Source organism: Mobula birostris, chromosome 13 (assembly GCF_030028105.1).
Source record: "Mobula birostris isolate sMobBir1 chromosome 13, sMobBir1.hap1, whole genome shotgun sequence".
Taxonomy (NCBI): domain Eukaryota; kingdom Metazoa; phylum Chordata; class Chondrichthyes; order Myliobatiformes; family Myliobatidae; genus Mobula; species Mobula birostris.
The window spans coordinates 45,578,264-45,591,902 of record NC_092382.1 but is presented as its reverse complement, the minus strand read 5'-3'; the positions used below and the strand labels follow the sequence as shown (position 1 = coordinate 45,591,902).

At 44.4% G+C, this 13,639-nt stretch overlaps 1 long non-coding RNA gene across 1 annotated transcript; it reads left to right on the top strand.

Moving 5' to 3' along the window:
• Positions 1-1,476: 1,476 nt before the first annotated feature.
• On the top strand, positions 1,477-13,294 carry LOC140207591 (uncharacterized). Its single transcript, XR_011888595.1, has 3 exons — positions 1,477-1,525; positions 6,529-6,646; positions 13,178-13,294. It is a non-coding gene; the product is annotated as an uncharacterized lncRNA (long non-coding RNA).
• The last annotated feature ends 345 nt before the right edge of the window (positions 13,295-13,639 follow it).

The window sequence follows — 13,639 nt, the reverse complement described above, 5'->3', positions numbered from 1 at the left end:
GTGTGGAGGAGATTAACTAAGACGTTCGACCCGATGGGAATTATATCCCGTGTATCAGATATTTCAATAAAGCACAATATCGATCCAAGATGCGGGTAAGCGGTTCGGCAGGATTGTGTAGAGACCAGTTTTTAACTATATATATTTGCTGGGGGTTCTGGAACCTGGAATACGCCGCAGAGTGTGTTAGGTGGAACGGTGCGTGGATGTTGAGACCATCGTAGTCCCTAGCATCGGGACCAACACACTGAAGTTGTGGCTTTGTAGCCTGGTATTAAGTACTAAAATGGTTTCAGTGTGTTAAAGGGTTGCTTGCTACACAACCAAGTGAACGGTCTTAATGCATTGGCAAATTCTGGGCAGTGACTGATTCTATTTCTCACAGTGTGATCATGCTGTCTCTATTTCTGCTGGTTGCCGCACTTGTCATCGAGGAGGGGTTGGGTGACAGGTAAGGTCTAAGCCAAGTTCCATTCCGTCCGCAACCCTACATCTGTCGGTCTGCCCGATTCCGTGCCCAGCTCCGCACCCTCCTCAGCCACGTCGCCGTCCCTGTCCCGGCTCTGTCCGTGTCCTGGTTGCCTCGCCTTCTTCCCCAATCCCACGTCCCTGCACCAGCTCCGCCTCTCCAAACCGCCCCGCGTAAATCCCTTTCTCTCTGCTACGTATCCCGGGACAAGAACGACAACAGAGTATAAGGATTGAACATTTGCGCCCAGTCACGTCAGTAACAGGAGACGCTTTGTAACATGCACTACAAGAGCTCCTAACCGAGCTCCTTTGATTAAAAAAAAAAGAAAAGAAAACAATCGCAGTCAAAAGCCGAAAAAGGAGAATTACTCTCGCACGTCCGACGACCAACCAATTCAACACGTCATCGAGGGGCTGCATACGCCTTTGCCACATGATCGCAATCGACCTGATATAGTCCCACCACTCCTCAGCCGCGTTTCCCTCGGCGCGACCTCATGTTTTCAGTCCCAATCTCTCCCAGCCACATTCACTTTCTCAACTCAACACCTCTGTCCAGCTTCACTTGCTGTGTAGACTCTCTGGCATTCCATACGTCCACACTCACTAATCCTCTGTCCTAGCCCACCTTCCGCGCATCTCTCCTGAGGACCCCTTCTGCCCCGTGCTGTCTACAGAGTCCCCTGTGGCATTCAAGCTCTGCCTACCTTACTGATAACCGCAGCATTTTCTATCGCTGCTGTACCCAGCGCCGCGTCATACCTTTGCCCTGCTTTGCTCTCCAGCACAGCATACCTCACCAACCCAAACTCCTTCCCAACAACCCGCCTCCCACTTCTCCAGTGCACCCCTCTCTCAGTGTCGCTTCCTCTTACACTGGTGGTTTTTGGTCTGTGAGACTCCGTTGGCTCACTTCTGATGATCCATTGCCCTGTGAACTGTGTGGGATGACTGATTCCTGTGCTGCAACTGAGCTGTTTAATTCTCTCAATGTGTTTCTGCTTCCAGTCATTGTCTGGATTCGGATGTCCTGTGCACCACTGCGGATTATCAGGTAACGTGTTCGCGAACATCACTGTTCCCTCCCTCCTTCAGACCGAGCCACCGTCTCTCCTTCAGCCGGATCTGTTCATTTATCGGATAACCCATCTCATCTCCAGGCAGCCACCTAGTCGCCTATCATAGCTCAGCATCTTCATCTGTGTATCCAATTAGCAGCCGGCGACTTGCATAAATCACACTCTTCAGGAACAGCCATGAGCATGCTCCTTCTCGTCACGTTGCATCAGGACCTGGGGTGAATCACATACGATCTTTCGTCACTGGTTCGGAACTCTGGAAATCCTTACCCCTCATACAGTGGTATCTGTAGCAACAGAAGGACAACAGACAATTAACCCCCACTTTGGCCTGGGAGGGAATGTGTGAAGGGTAAAGCAACAATTATAGGAAGGTTGCGCATTCTTCTGAGCGGGTATAGAAGCGCTCTACTAGATTACTCTACCTGGTTAGAGGGGAATGAAAGCATACGGACAGTGAGAAGGGAAGGGATATTATTTCACTTAGACATTTGATCACGAATTTAATAGACTAGCCGCAATACGGTGATCCAAAGGACCCGTTCCTGTGCTCTGGTGTTCTATGTTCTATATTCTATGCTATATAGAACCATAGAACTACAGAACACTACAGCACAGAAAAAAGGTCATTCGTCCCTTTTAGTGGTGTGGCTTTGCTAGTCAGGAAAATGTTACAGCAGTGCTCAGGCAGGACAGATTAGAGGGCTTGTCTACCGAGGCCATATGGGTGGAACTGAGAAACAGGAAAGGAATGACCACGTTGATGGGGTTGTATTCTAGACCACCCAATAGTCAGCGAGAGTTGGAGGAGCAAATCTGCAGAGAGATAGCAGACAACGGCAGGAAACATTAAGTTGTGATAGTAGAGGATTTAAATTTTACACATATTGCTTGGGACTCCAATACTGGTAAAGGTCTAGACGGGTTCGAGTTTGTAAAATGTGTTCAGGAATTTTGTTTTTCTAATCAATATATAGAGGCAACAACTAGAGAGAATACAATATTAGATTTCCTATTAGGAAACGAGTTAGGACAGGTGACGCAGGTGTGTGTAGGGGAATACTTTGGTTCCGGTGATCATAACACAATTAGTTTCAACTTGATCATGGATAAAGGTAGATCTGGTCCTCGCGTTGAGGTTCTAAACTGGAAAAAGGCAAAATTTGAAGAAATGGGAAAGGATCTAAAAGGCGTGGATTGGGACAGGTTGTTCTCTGCCAAGGATGTGATTGGTAAGTGGGAGGCCTTCAAAGGTGAAATTTTGAGAGTGCAGAGTTTGTGTGCTCCTGTCTGGATTAAAGGCAAAGTGAATAAGTGTAAGGAACCTTGGTTCTCAAAGGATATCGGAACTCTGATAAAGATGAAGATGGAGATGTATGACATGTACAGGAAACAAGGAGGAAGTAAGGTGCTTGAGGAGTATAAAAAGTGCAAAAATAAACTTAAGAAATCAGGAGAGCTAAAAGAAGACATGAGATTGCCTTGGCAGTCAAAGTGAAGGATAATCCGAAGAGCTTTTACAGGTATACTAAGAGTAAAAGGATAGTAAGGGATACAATTGGTCCTCTTGAAGATCAGAGTGGTCGGCTATATATGGAACCAAAAGAAATGGGGGAGATCTTAAGTCGGTTTTTGCGTCTGTATTTACTACGAACACTGGCATGAAGTCTATGGAATTGAGAGAATCAAGTAGTGAGATCATGGAATCTATTCAGATTGAAGAGGGGGAGATGCTTGATATCTTGAGTCAAATCAGAGTAGATAAATCCCCAGGACCTGACAGAGTATTCCCTCGGACCTTGAAGGAGACTAGTGTTGAAATTACAGGGGCCCTGGCAGATATATTTAAAATATTGGTATCTACCAGTGAGGTGCCGAAGGATTTGAGGATAGTTCATGTGGTTCCTCTGTTTAAAAAATGCTGTAAAGATAATCCGGGAAATTATAGGCCGGTAGTAGGTAAATTATTGGAAGGAGTACTAAGAGAAAGGATCTACAGGTATTTGGGTAGACAGGGACTTATCAGGGAGCGTCAACGTGGCTTTGTGCGTGGTAGGTCATGTTTAACAAATCTGTTGGAATTTTTCGAGGAGGTTACCAGGAAAGTGTATGTTGTCTACATGACCTTTGACGAGGTCCCGCATGGGAGGTTAGTTAGGAAGATACATTCGCTAGGTATACATGGAAATGTAGTAAATTGGATTAGACATTGACTCAATGGAAGAAGTCAGAGAGTGGTAGTGGAGGATTGCTTCTCTGAGTGGAGGCCTGTGACTAGTAGTGTGACTCAGGGATCAGTGCTGGGTCTATTGTTATTTATTATCTATATCAATGACCTGGATGATAATGGGGTAAATTGGGTCAGCAAATTCGCTGATGATACAAAGATTGGTGGTGTAGTGCACAGTGAGGAAGGTTTTCAAAACGTCCAGAGGGATTTAGGACAGCTGGAAAAATGGGCTGAAAAAATGGCAGATGGAGTTTAATACAGACAAGTGTGAGGTATTGCGCTTTGGAAGGACAAACCAATGTAGAACATACAAGGTAAGTGTTAGGGCAATGAGGAGTGCAGTAGAACAGAGGGATCTGGGAACACAGATACAAAATTCCCTAAAAGTGGCGTCATGGGTAGATAGGGTCGTAAAGAGAGCTTTTGGTACATTGGCCTTTATAAATCAAAGTATTGAGTATCAGAGTTGGAATGTTATAGTGAAGTTGCACAAGGCATTGGTGAGGCCGAATTTTGAGTATTGTGTGCACTTTTGGTTACCAAATTACAGGAAGGATATAAATAAGATTGAAAGAGTGCAGTGAAGGTTTACAAGGACGTTGCCAGGACTTGAGAAACAGAGTTACAGAGAAAGGTTGAATAGATAGAGGTATATAAAATTATGATGGGTATAGATAGAGTGAAGGCAAGCAGGTTTTTTTTCCACTGAGGCTAGGGGAGAATAAAAAAAAAAAACACAGGACATGGGTTAAGGATGAAAGGGGAGAAGTTTAAAGAGAACATTAAGAGAGGCTTCTTCGCACAGAGAGTGGTGGGAGTGTGGAATGAGCTGCTAGATGAAGTGGTAAATGCGGACTCACTTTGAACATTTAAGAAAAACTTGGACAGGTGCATGGATGAGAGGTGCATGGAGGGATATGGTCCAGGTGCAGGTTAGTGGACCTAGGCAGAAAAAAATGGTTCGGCACAGCCAAGAAAGGCCAAAAGTCCTGTTTCTGTACTGTAATGTTTTATGGTTCTATGGTTCTAGTCTGTGCCGAAACTTCATTGCGCTGCTGCCATTGACCTGCATCCAGTCCATAACCCTCCGGAGCTCTTCGATCCATGTATCTGTCCAAATTATTCTTCAAACTTAAGAGTGAGCCCGCATTTACCACGTCAGCTGGCAGCTCGTTCCACACTCCCACCACTCCCTGAGTGAAGACGTTCCCCCTAATGTTCTCTTAAAACCTTTCCCCTTTCACCCTAATGCCATGTCCTCTCGTATTTATCTCTCCTAATATAACTGGAAAGACCCTAATCGCATTTACTCTGTCTATACCCCTCATAATTTTGTAAACCTCTATTAAATCTCCCCTCATTCTTCTGCTCTCCAAGCAGTAAAGTCCTAACCTGTTCAATCTTTCCCTCTAACTCAACTCCTGAAGACCCGGCATATCCTAGTAAACCTGTTCTGCACTCTTTCAATCTTACTGATATCCTTCCTATTGTTAGGTGACCATAAATGCACAGAACACTCCAAACTTGGCCTCACCAATGTCTTATACAACCTCACCAAAACATCCTAACTCCTATATTCAATACTTTGACTTATGAATGACAGGATGCCAAAAGCCTTCTTTACTACCCTGTCAACCTGTGACGCCACTTTAAGGGAATCATGTACCTGAACTCCCAGATCGCTTTGTTCCTCCGCACTCCTCAGTGCCCTATCATTTACTGTGTATGTCCTACCTTGATTTGTGCTTCCAAAATGCAACACCTCACACTTGTCTGCATTAAATTCCATCTGCCATTTTCTGGCCCATTTTTGCTGTTGGTCCAGATCCCTCTGCAAGTTTGAAAGCCTTCCTCGCTGTCCACAACGCCTCGAATCTTAGAGTCACCAGCAATTTTGCTGATTCATTATAATCTAGATCACTGATATAGAAAACAAATAACAATGGTCTCAGCACAGATCCCTAAGGCACACCACTAGTTACAGGTCTCCAGTCTGCGAAGCGATCATCCACTTCCACTCTCTGTCTTCTCCCACACAGCCAATTTCGAATCCAAATTAAATATTGAAACATACAGTAAATCCGGCGTTTGCATCGGCGCCCAATATATTCTAATGTTGAGTGGCGGGCAGTTTGCAAGGATCGGCACACTTCTGCTGCCGCCTTCGGAGCTCCACAAATTTCTAAGCCTGACACGTACGTCCACGGAATGTACAAGGCCCACCGGAGCACCCGAACTAACCCACGCGATTACAGAGAGAACACCGATACTCTTTACAGCCGGGAGTGCAGTGATGGTCGTGTGCATAGAGCTATAAATCTCTACGCTAGTCGCTACATTACGCTACCGCCCTGCCGGAAGTCCCAGAAGAGACTGATGCAACACACACAAAATGGTGGTGGAACTCAGCAGGCCAGGCAGTATCTATCATAGATGCTGCCTGGCCTGCTGCGTTCCACCAGTATTTTGTGTGTGCTGCTTCAATTTCCAGCATATGCAGATTTTCTAGTGTTTGCGTTTTTAAAGGGCTGATGTCACAGGTGCGGAGTACCTGTTGTACCTGCTCAGAGTTACTTGTGGCACGTTGAGCCCTTCGCCTCGTCAGTGCCGTGTGGCTGTACTATTTACCTTGAGGTTATGGTGCCACTTCACTGTCTGCTAATCTTGCTTCCCACCCCTCTCCGAGCCCCACACCACAGTCCCAGACTTCCAACTCCGCACACTAACAATAGCATCGTATATCGACAGATCCGGCGTTACAAGGAATCGGTCTGGGTTGGAACACACGTGGATGCTAGCATCAGTCGCGTAGTTGACACTTTCATGCACATCCTAATCGACTATACAGTGCGGGGCAATTCCGCAGGTAGGTTGGGAGTGTGGGTGGGTTGGGATGTCAGGAAAGAAGTGGTGACTGTCACAACCCAGCTGTTTCGCAGCTGTCCGCTCTGCATCTTCACCATTGCAGGGCGACCCAGTCTATGTGGCAGCGAGCAGCTGCATACCGCTCCCCCTCGCGATGTGCCTGCACAGTCATGTGGAAGTCTTTATCAAGTAATCGATCAGTTGAAAACAGCGGCATTTTTTTTTCCAGAAGGTTAAGAGTGTATGCAGTCCAAAGGCCTGAGCCATAATCCATGATGAATTCAGCTTTACTGGTAGCACCATATTCCAACAGAGTGTTTGTGAATGTGGAACGGTTATGGTAGATCAGCAAATCGGAGAGGATTGAAATCACAGCCGTGAATAAATTTCAGTTTAATAAAGAGAAAATTACAGTATCACCGAACATAAGAGTACAACGTGGCACAGACTCTCCGGGGCACGATGATGTCCTGACACTTTATCCAGCGTGAGATCAATTTAACCCTCTGTCCTGCGTAGCCTCCCTTTTAATTTCTCATCCGTGTGCCCATTTTGGAGTTTCTTCAATTCTCCGAAAGTATCTGTCTCATTCTACGTCCTTGGCCGCGCGTTCCACACACCCACCATTCTCCACGTACAGGAACCTGCATCATATTTCACATATATACCCCTCCAATAACCCTCCCATCTGCTCCCTAGTGCTAGTCCTTATTATGCTCGGCAAAAGTCCAAGTCGTTTTCGTCGTCGTTGTCGTCGTCTTCTTTTCTTCTTCTTCTCCTACTTCTTCTTCTTCATCTTCCTCTTCCTTCTCTTTCTTCTTCTTCTCTTCTTCTTCTTCTTCTTCCTCTTCCTTCTCTTACTTCTCTTCCTTCTCCTCCTCCTCCTTCTTCTTCTTCTCCTCCTCCTCTTCCTCTTCTTCTTCTTCTTCTCCTCCTCTTCCTCTTCTTCTTCTCCTCTTCCTCTTCTTCTTCTTCTTCTCCTCCTCTTCCTCTTCTTCTTCTTCCTCTTCCTTCTCCTCCTACTTCTCCTTCTTCTTCTTCTTCTCCTCCTCTTCCTCTTCTTCTTCCTCTTCTTCTTCTTCTTCCTCTTCTTTTTCTTCTTTTTCTTCTCCTTCTTCTTCCTCTTCCTTCTTCTTCTTCTCCTCCTTCTTCTTCTTCTTCTCCTTCTTCTTCCTCTTCCTTCTTCTTCTTCTCCTTCTTCTTCTTCTTCTCTTCTTCCTCTTCTTCTTCTTCTTCTCCTCTTCCTCTTCCTTCTCCTCCTTCTCCTCCTCCTTCTTCTTCTTCTTCTTCTCCTCCTCCTCCTCTTCCTCTTCTTCTTCTCCTCCTCTTCCTCTTCTTCTTCTTCTTCCTCTTCCTTCTCTTCCTTCTCCTCCTCCTTCTTCTTCTTCTTCTCCTCCTCCTGTTCTTCTTCTTCTTCTCCTCCTCTTCTTCTTCTTCTTCTTCCTCTTCCTTCTCCTTCTTCTCCTTCCTTCTCCTTCTTCCCCTTCCTCTTCCTTCTTCTCCTTCTTCTTCTTCTCTTCTTCTTCTTCTCCTTCTTCTCCTTCTTCTCCTTCTCCTCTTCTTCTTCTTCTCCTCCTCTTCCTCTTCTTCTTCTTCTTCTGCTTCTTCCTAGTTGCCCAAACAGGTTCACAGGTCACTGACAGGAGCACGGAGAAACCTTTATCCTGGGTTTTTACAACTACCTTTCAGCCATGATTCAGTGATGGCCACAACATCATAACTGACAATTAGCAACTATGGAACAATATCATCTACCTTGTTTCTTGTACTCCGTGAACTGAGATATAGCACTTTGAGTGCCGTATTTGTTATCGTTTTTGATTGTGCATTCCTAATGCACTGATGTTCACCCTGCTGACTGCAATTTTGGCTTTTCATCTGCTGCTCTTCCTAAGAGTCTGACAGCACGCTTAAATAAAAAACATCCGTCCTACCGTGAGTCCATTCATCAAGGTCCCACACGCTGTCAAATTAGATTAAATCCTCCCGAACAGTTCCATCAAATGGGACAACGAGAATATTGCCCCTCCCTGCGACATGTGCAACTTTTCACTTTTCTACAGGTCATTAATTCCCCAGATGAAATCCCAAATGTAAAAAATAGCGAGCCCAATAGACTCCCAATTGGAACACAACTGGGTGCCTGCATTCAACAAGAAACGGCTTACTTTAGTCCCACTCTTTGCGTCCGACCAAGTAGCTACTGTTCTATCCATGCTAGAATGTTTCCTGTAATACCACAGGCTCGTAGTTTGTTCACCAGCCTCATAAGTGGCATCTTGTCAAAGGGCTTCAGAAAATCTATGTACACTGCATCATCGAATTCTCCTTTGACTACTCTGCTTATTATTTTTCAATTATTTATGCAAATTGGCATAGGAACAAAAAGATCTGATCGCAGTTCAAGGATTAGTGTGGGAGCAGTGGGTTTGAATTCATGGGAAATTGACACCAGTATTGGGGAAGAATGGAGATGTGCCTATGGGACGGGCTCCAGCTGAAACGTGATGTGACCTGGATACATAATTAGGGCTGTGGACATGGCTTTAAACTAAATTGCAAGAGGGTGTGTTCAACAATTTGGATAAGTATGCATAAAGTAATAAAAAGAAAAGTGTCGATAAAATAAGTAAATGCAAAAGATAAAAAAGGGAAAAGTATGGAGTATCGAACAGTCAAGCACAAAAGAGCAAATGATTAAAATATCAGTGTCAGGGCAATTCATTGGAATTCCCGCAGTATTCGAAATAAGGTCAATGAACTTGCGGCACAGAACCAAGGGGTACTATTTAGTGTCTGTCACAGAGACTTGGTTGCAAGGTGATGAGGATAGGGTATTAAATATCCAAGTATATAAGGTAATACGGATGGATAGACAGAAAAGTACGGGAGGTGGGATAGCGCTCCTATTCAAAGATGAGTTCAGGGCTATAGTGAGAGGCGATGCAAGATTTGAGGAGCAGAATATTGAATCCATCTGGGAAGTGATTAAGAAAGGGAAAACATCACTCGTGGGAGTTGTCTGTCGGTCACCGAATAATAACATTACAGTGGCAGAGCAATAAACAGAGAAATATCTGAGGCATGTAAGAACGGACAGCAGTTATCATGGGGGTATTTTACTTGCACGTAGATTGAGCAAATGATTGGGCGAGGCAGTCCTGAGGAAGATTTCACAGAGTGCAACCTTAATGGTTTTCTTGCACAATACCACACAATGAAAAAAAAAAGAACAGAAAGAGTGTTACTCTTACTAACTCATCTTTCAATTAGTCCTGACGAAGGGTCTCTGCCTGAAACGTCGATTGTATCTCTTTCAATAGATGCTGCCTGGCCCGCTGCGTTCACCAGAATTTTTTTTATGCTTTGCTTGAAATTCTAGCATCTGTAGATTTCCTCGTGTTTGCAATAGAAAAAATGTTGTTTTTTTTTGATAATTTTATAAATCGGAAAAGGTTAGCTAAAGTGAATGGATGTCCCCTGGATATTGGGAAGGGGGAATTGATGTCGGGTAATCAGGAAATACCCGAGGCTTGGAATGAACATTCTGTGCCTGTCTTCACCGTTGAGCACACATCTAATATACCAAAGAGAGCTGTTATGGATGAGATAGGAGGTAAGGACCTCGATATAACCGATAGCAAGAAAGAGGTGGTGCTGAACAAACTTGATCAGGGTCCCTCGGAACTGAAAAAAATAGTAGAAGTTATAGTAGATGCTTACCAAAATGTACTGGACTCTGAGCAGCTCCCCGTAAAACGGAAGACGGCAAATGTCACGTCACCATTAAAAAAAAAGGATATAGGCAAAAGACATGTAACTATAGGCCAGTTAGATTAACATCCGTAGCTGTGAAAATGTTTGAAGCCATCATTAGCAAAGAAATAGCGAAACATCTGGAAACAGATGGATCCATCAGGCAGACACGGCATGGATTCAGGGAAGGTAGGCTTCGCTTGAGAAACTTACTGGAGTTATTTCATAATTTAACGAGCCCAGTGGATAGAGGGGGACAGATGGACGTTATTTACTAGGAGTTCCGGAAGGCGTTTAATAAGGTAAAACATGAAAGACATACATGGGATAAGGATGCATAGAGTTGGGGTGCTGTATGAGCATGGGTAGAGGATTGATTAACTCAGAGGAAAAGAGAGAGTCGGTATACGTAGATATTACTCTGTTTGGCAATCAGTTGTTTGCATTTTGCCGCAGGGGTCGGTGCTGGGTCTGCAACTGTTCAGGATGTACATTAGCGATCTGGAAGAGGGGAACGAGTGCAGTGTGTCTACGTATGTTGATAATACTACACTGAGAGGAAAATACAATTGTGCAGAAGATACGGAGAGTCTGCAGAGAGATATAGATAGCTTCTGTGAGTCGGCAAGGGTCTGGCTGGCGGACTACAATTTTGCTAAATGCGAGGTCATCCAATTTGCAAGGGAAAATGGAAGAGCATATTATTATTTAAATGTAAAAAAAATGCAGCAAGCTGCTGTGCAGAGGGACTTAGGAGTGATCGGGCATGAATCAGAGAAGGTTGGAGTGCAGGTGAAACAGGCTATCAAGAAGGCAAAAGGAATGCTGGTCTTCATTGCAAGAGGGATTCAATTTAAGAGCTAGGAGGCCATTCTGCAACTGTACAGGGTATGATCAGCTTCACCTGGAGTACTGTGTGCAGGTTTAGTCTCCTTATTTGAGGAGGAATATACTGGAGTTGAGCGCCCTGCAGAGGAGATTCCACAGATTGAATCCAGAGATGAGAGGGGTGAGACGATGAGGCGAGATTGAGTTGCCTGGGACTCTACTAGCTGGAATTATGAAAGCGGCTAAATTAATCCTCTATAAGATAAACAACAGGAATTCTGCAGATGCTGGAAATTCAAGCAACACACATAAAAGTTGCTGGTGAACGCAGCAACTTTTATGTGTGTTGCTCTATAAGATAAAGGCGGGATGGTTGTTTGCACTGATAAGCGAGAGTACAACGAAGGGATATAGCCTCAAATTCGTCGGAATAATTTAGAACAGGATGAAGAGGAAATGTTTTTTCCCAGAAAGTGGAGAATCTGTGGAATTCTCAGCACAATGGAGGCGCGGAGTCTACCTCAGTAAATATTCTTTAAAACAAGTTTGGATAGATTTTTATATAGTAGGGGAATTAATTGTTATTGCAGAAAGACAGGTAGGTGGAGATGAGTCCATGAACTCATTGAATGGCGGAGCAGGCTCGACCATCAGAGGCCGACACCTGCTGCTATTTCTTATCTCTTTATGTTCAAAGAATCCAACAGATTTTTAGGCAAGATTTTCCATTGAGAAAACTATTTTCTGACTAAGGCGTTTTTTTTTTCATGTGCCTTAAAGTACCCAGAGACCTTATCCTTATTAATCGACTCCAACGTCTTGTCAAGCCCTGAGGTAAAAGTAATCACCTACAGATTCCTTTCTTAAGCCTCTCTCTCCCTTTTTGAAGAGTGGTTACGATTTGCCATTTTACAGTCTTCCGCAACCATTGCAAACTTTACTTATTCTAGTACTATATCATTACTAATTCCTCCACAATCTCTTCAGCCACCTTTTTCAGAACCCTAAAGTATGCACCATCTGGTCTAGACGATTTATCTACCTTCAGCATTTTCAGCTTCACCAAACCCTATTCTCTGTCAATGGCAACTTCACGCACCTCATGACGCCTGAGAAATGGAGCATCAAGCAAAGTGCTACTGTCTTCCACAGTGACAGTAGAGACTTTGTACATCTCCCATCAGCTATTTTTCACCATTGCAGTTCCTGAGTTCTATCCACAATGATTCAACACCTTCCGACCATATGTTACTCCTTTCAATTCTACTTGCATATATTCGCTGCCCCCTCTGCGTTTCTGTCTCTCCTCTGGATACAATCTGTAACTTGGACATTTAGTTCACAGTTGTCAACTTCTTCCAATCATGATTCATTATGTCCATAACATAAGACCAGAGGACCATAAAGCATCGGAGCAGAATTAGGCTATGTGGCCCATCGAATCTGCTCGGCTATTCAAGAATGGGTGATCCTTTCATTTGTCTCCTCCTCTACACCAGTTCCCGGCCTCCTCCCCATAACCTTTGACGTCATGTCCAGTCAAGAACTTATTAATCTCTTCCTTAAATACACCCCGTCAGCTGAGCTCCACAGTCTGCTGGTAACAAATTTCGCAGATCCGCCACCCTATAGTTAAAGAAATCTCTCCGACTCTCTGCTTTGAAAGCGCTCCCATCTAATGAGGTTGTGCCCTGTAATTCTAGACTCTCCCAACATGGGAAATATCTTTACAACGTCATTAGGACCAATCATCGTAAGTCTTACACAGTGAGCAGTACCACACTGAGGAACAAAGTCATCTGGCAACACGGTTCTTAATTTATTGAAGCTGGTGTCACAAGTTGATAGGGTGGAGTGCCTGAACTGTGCTACCGCTTTCTATTGAAATTCCTGTTTCAGATTCTAGTGAAAGGAATACATATTTACAACTTTCTTTATCACCCCCCAGGATATCTGATGCATGGCAATGGACTATTTCTCCTTTCACTCACCAGAGATGGAAATATTACAATGTACTTGATGCTTCCCGAAGAACATTGGGAAAATCCTCCAACACCAACGAACCCACAAGTGAGGACCATCTGCTAGCTGATCAGACGTTATATTGTGTCCGGCCCGCAGGCCGAGGGCGGAATGTGGTCGGGAACTAGATGAGGATGCTTTCACTGTAGGATGATGGTTAATTGATTGCATGTGTTTCCGCTACTGAAGTTAGGGACAAGATTGCGGTTCGAGGAAAGCTGGCGGCGGCCCAAGTGTGGGATAATCAATGTTTTCCAGTCCGGTGAGGAATTCTGCACCACATAACGCTTTTGCTATTCATTATTAAGGGAAAGGATTTTGGTTCAATGAAAGGCAAACGATAAAGGACGCCGAATTCAGCACCGTTACCTTATGGGGAAATTACACC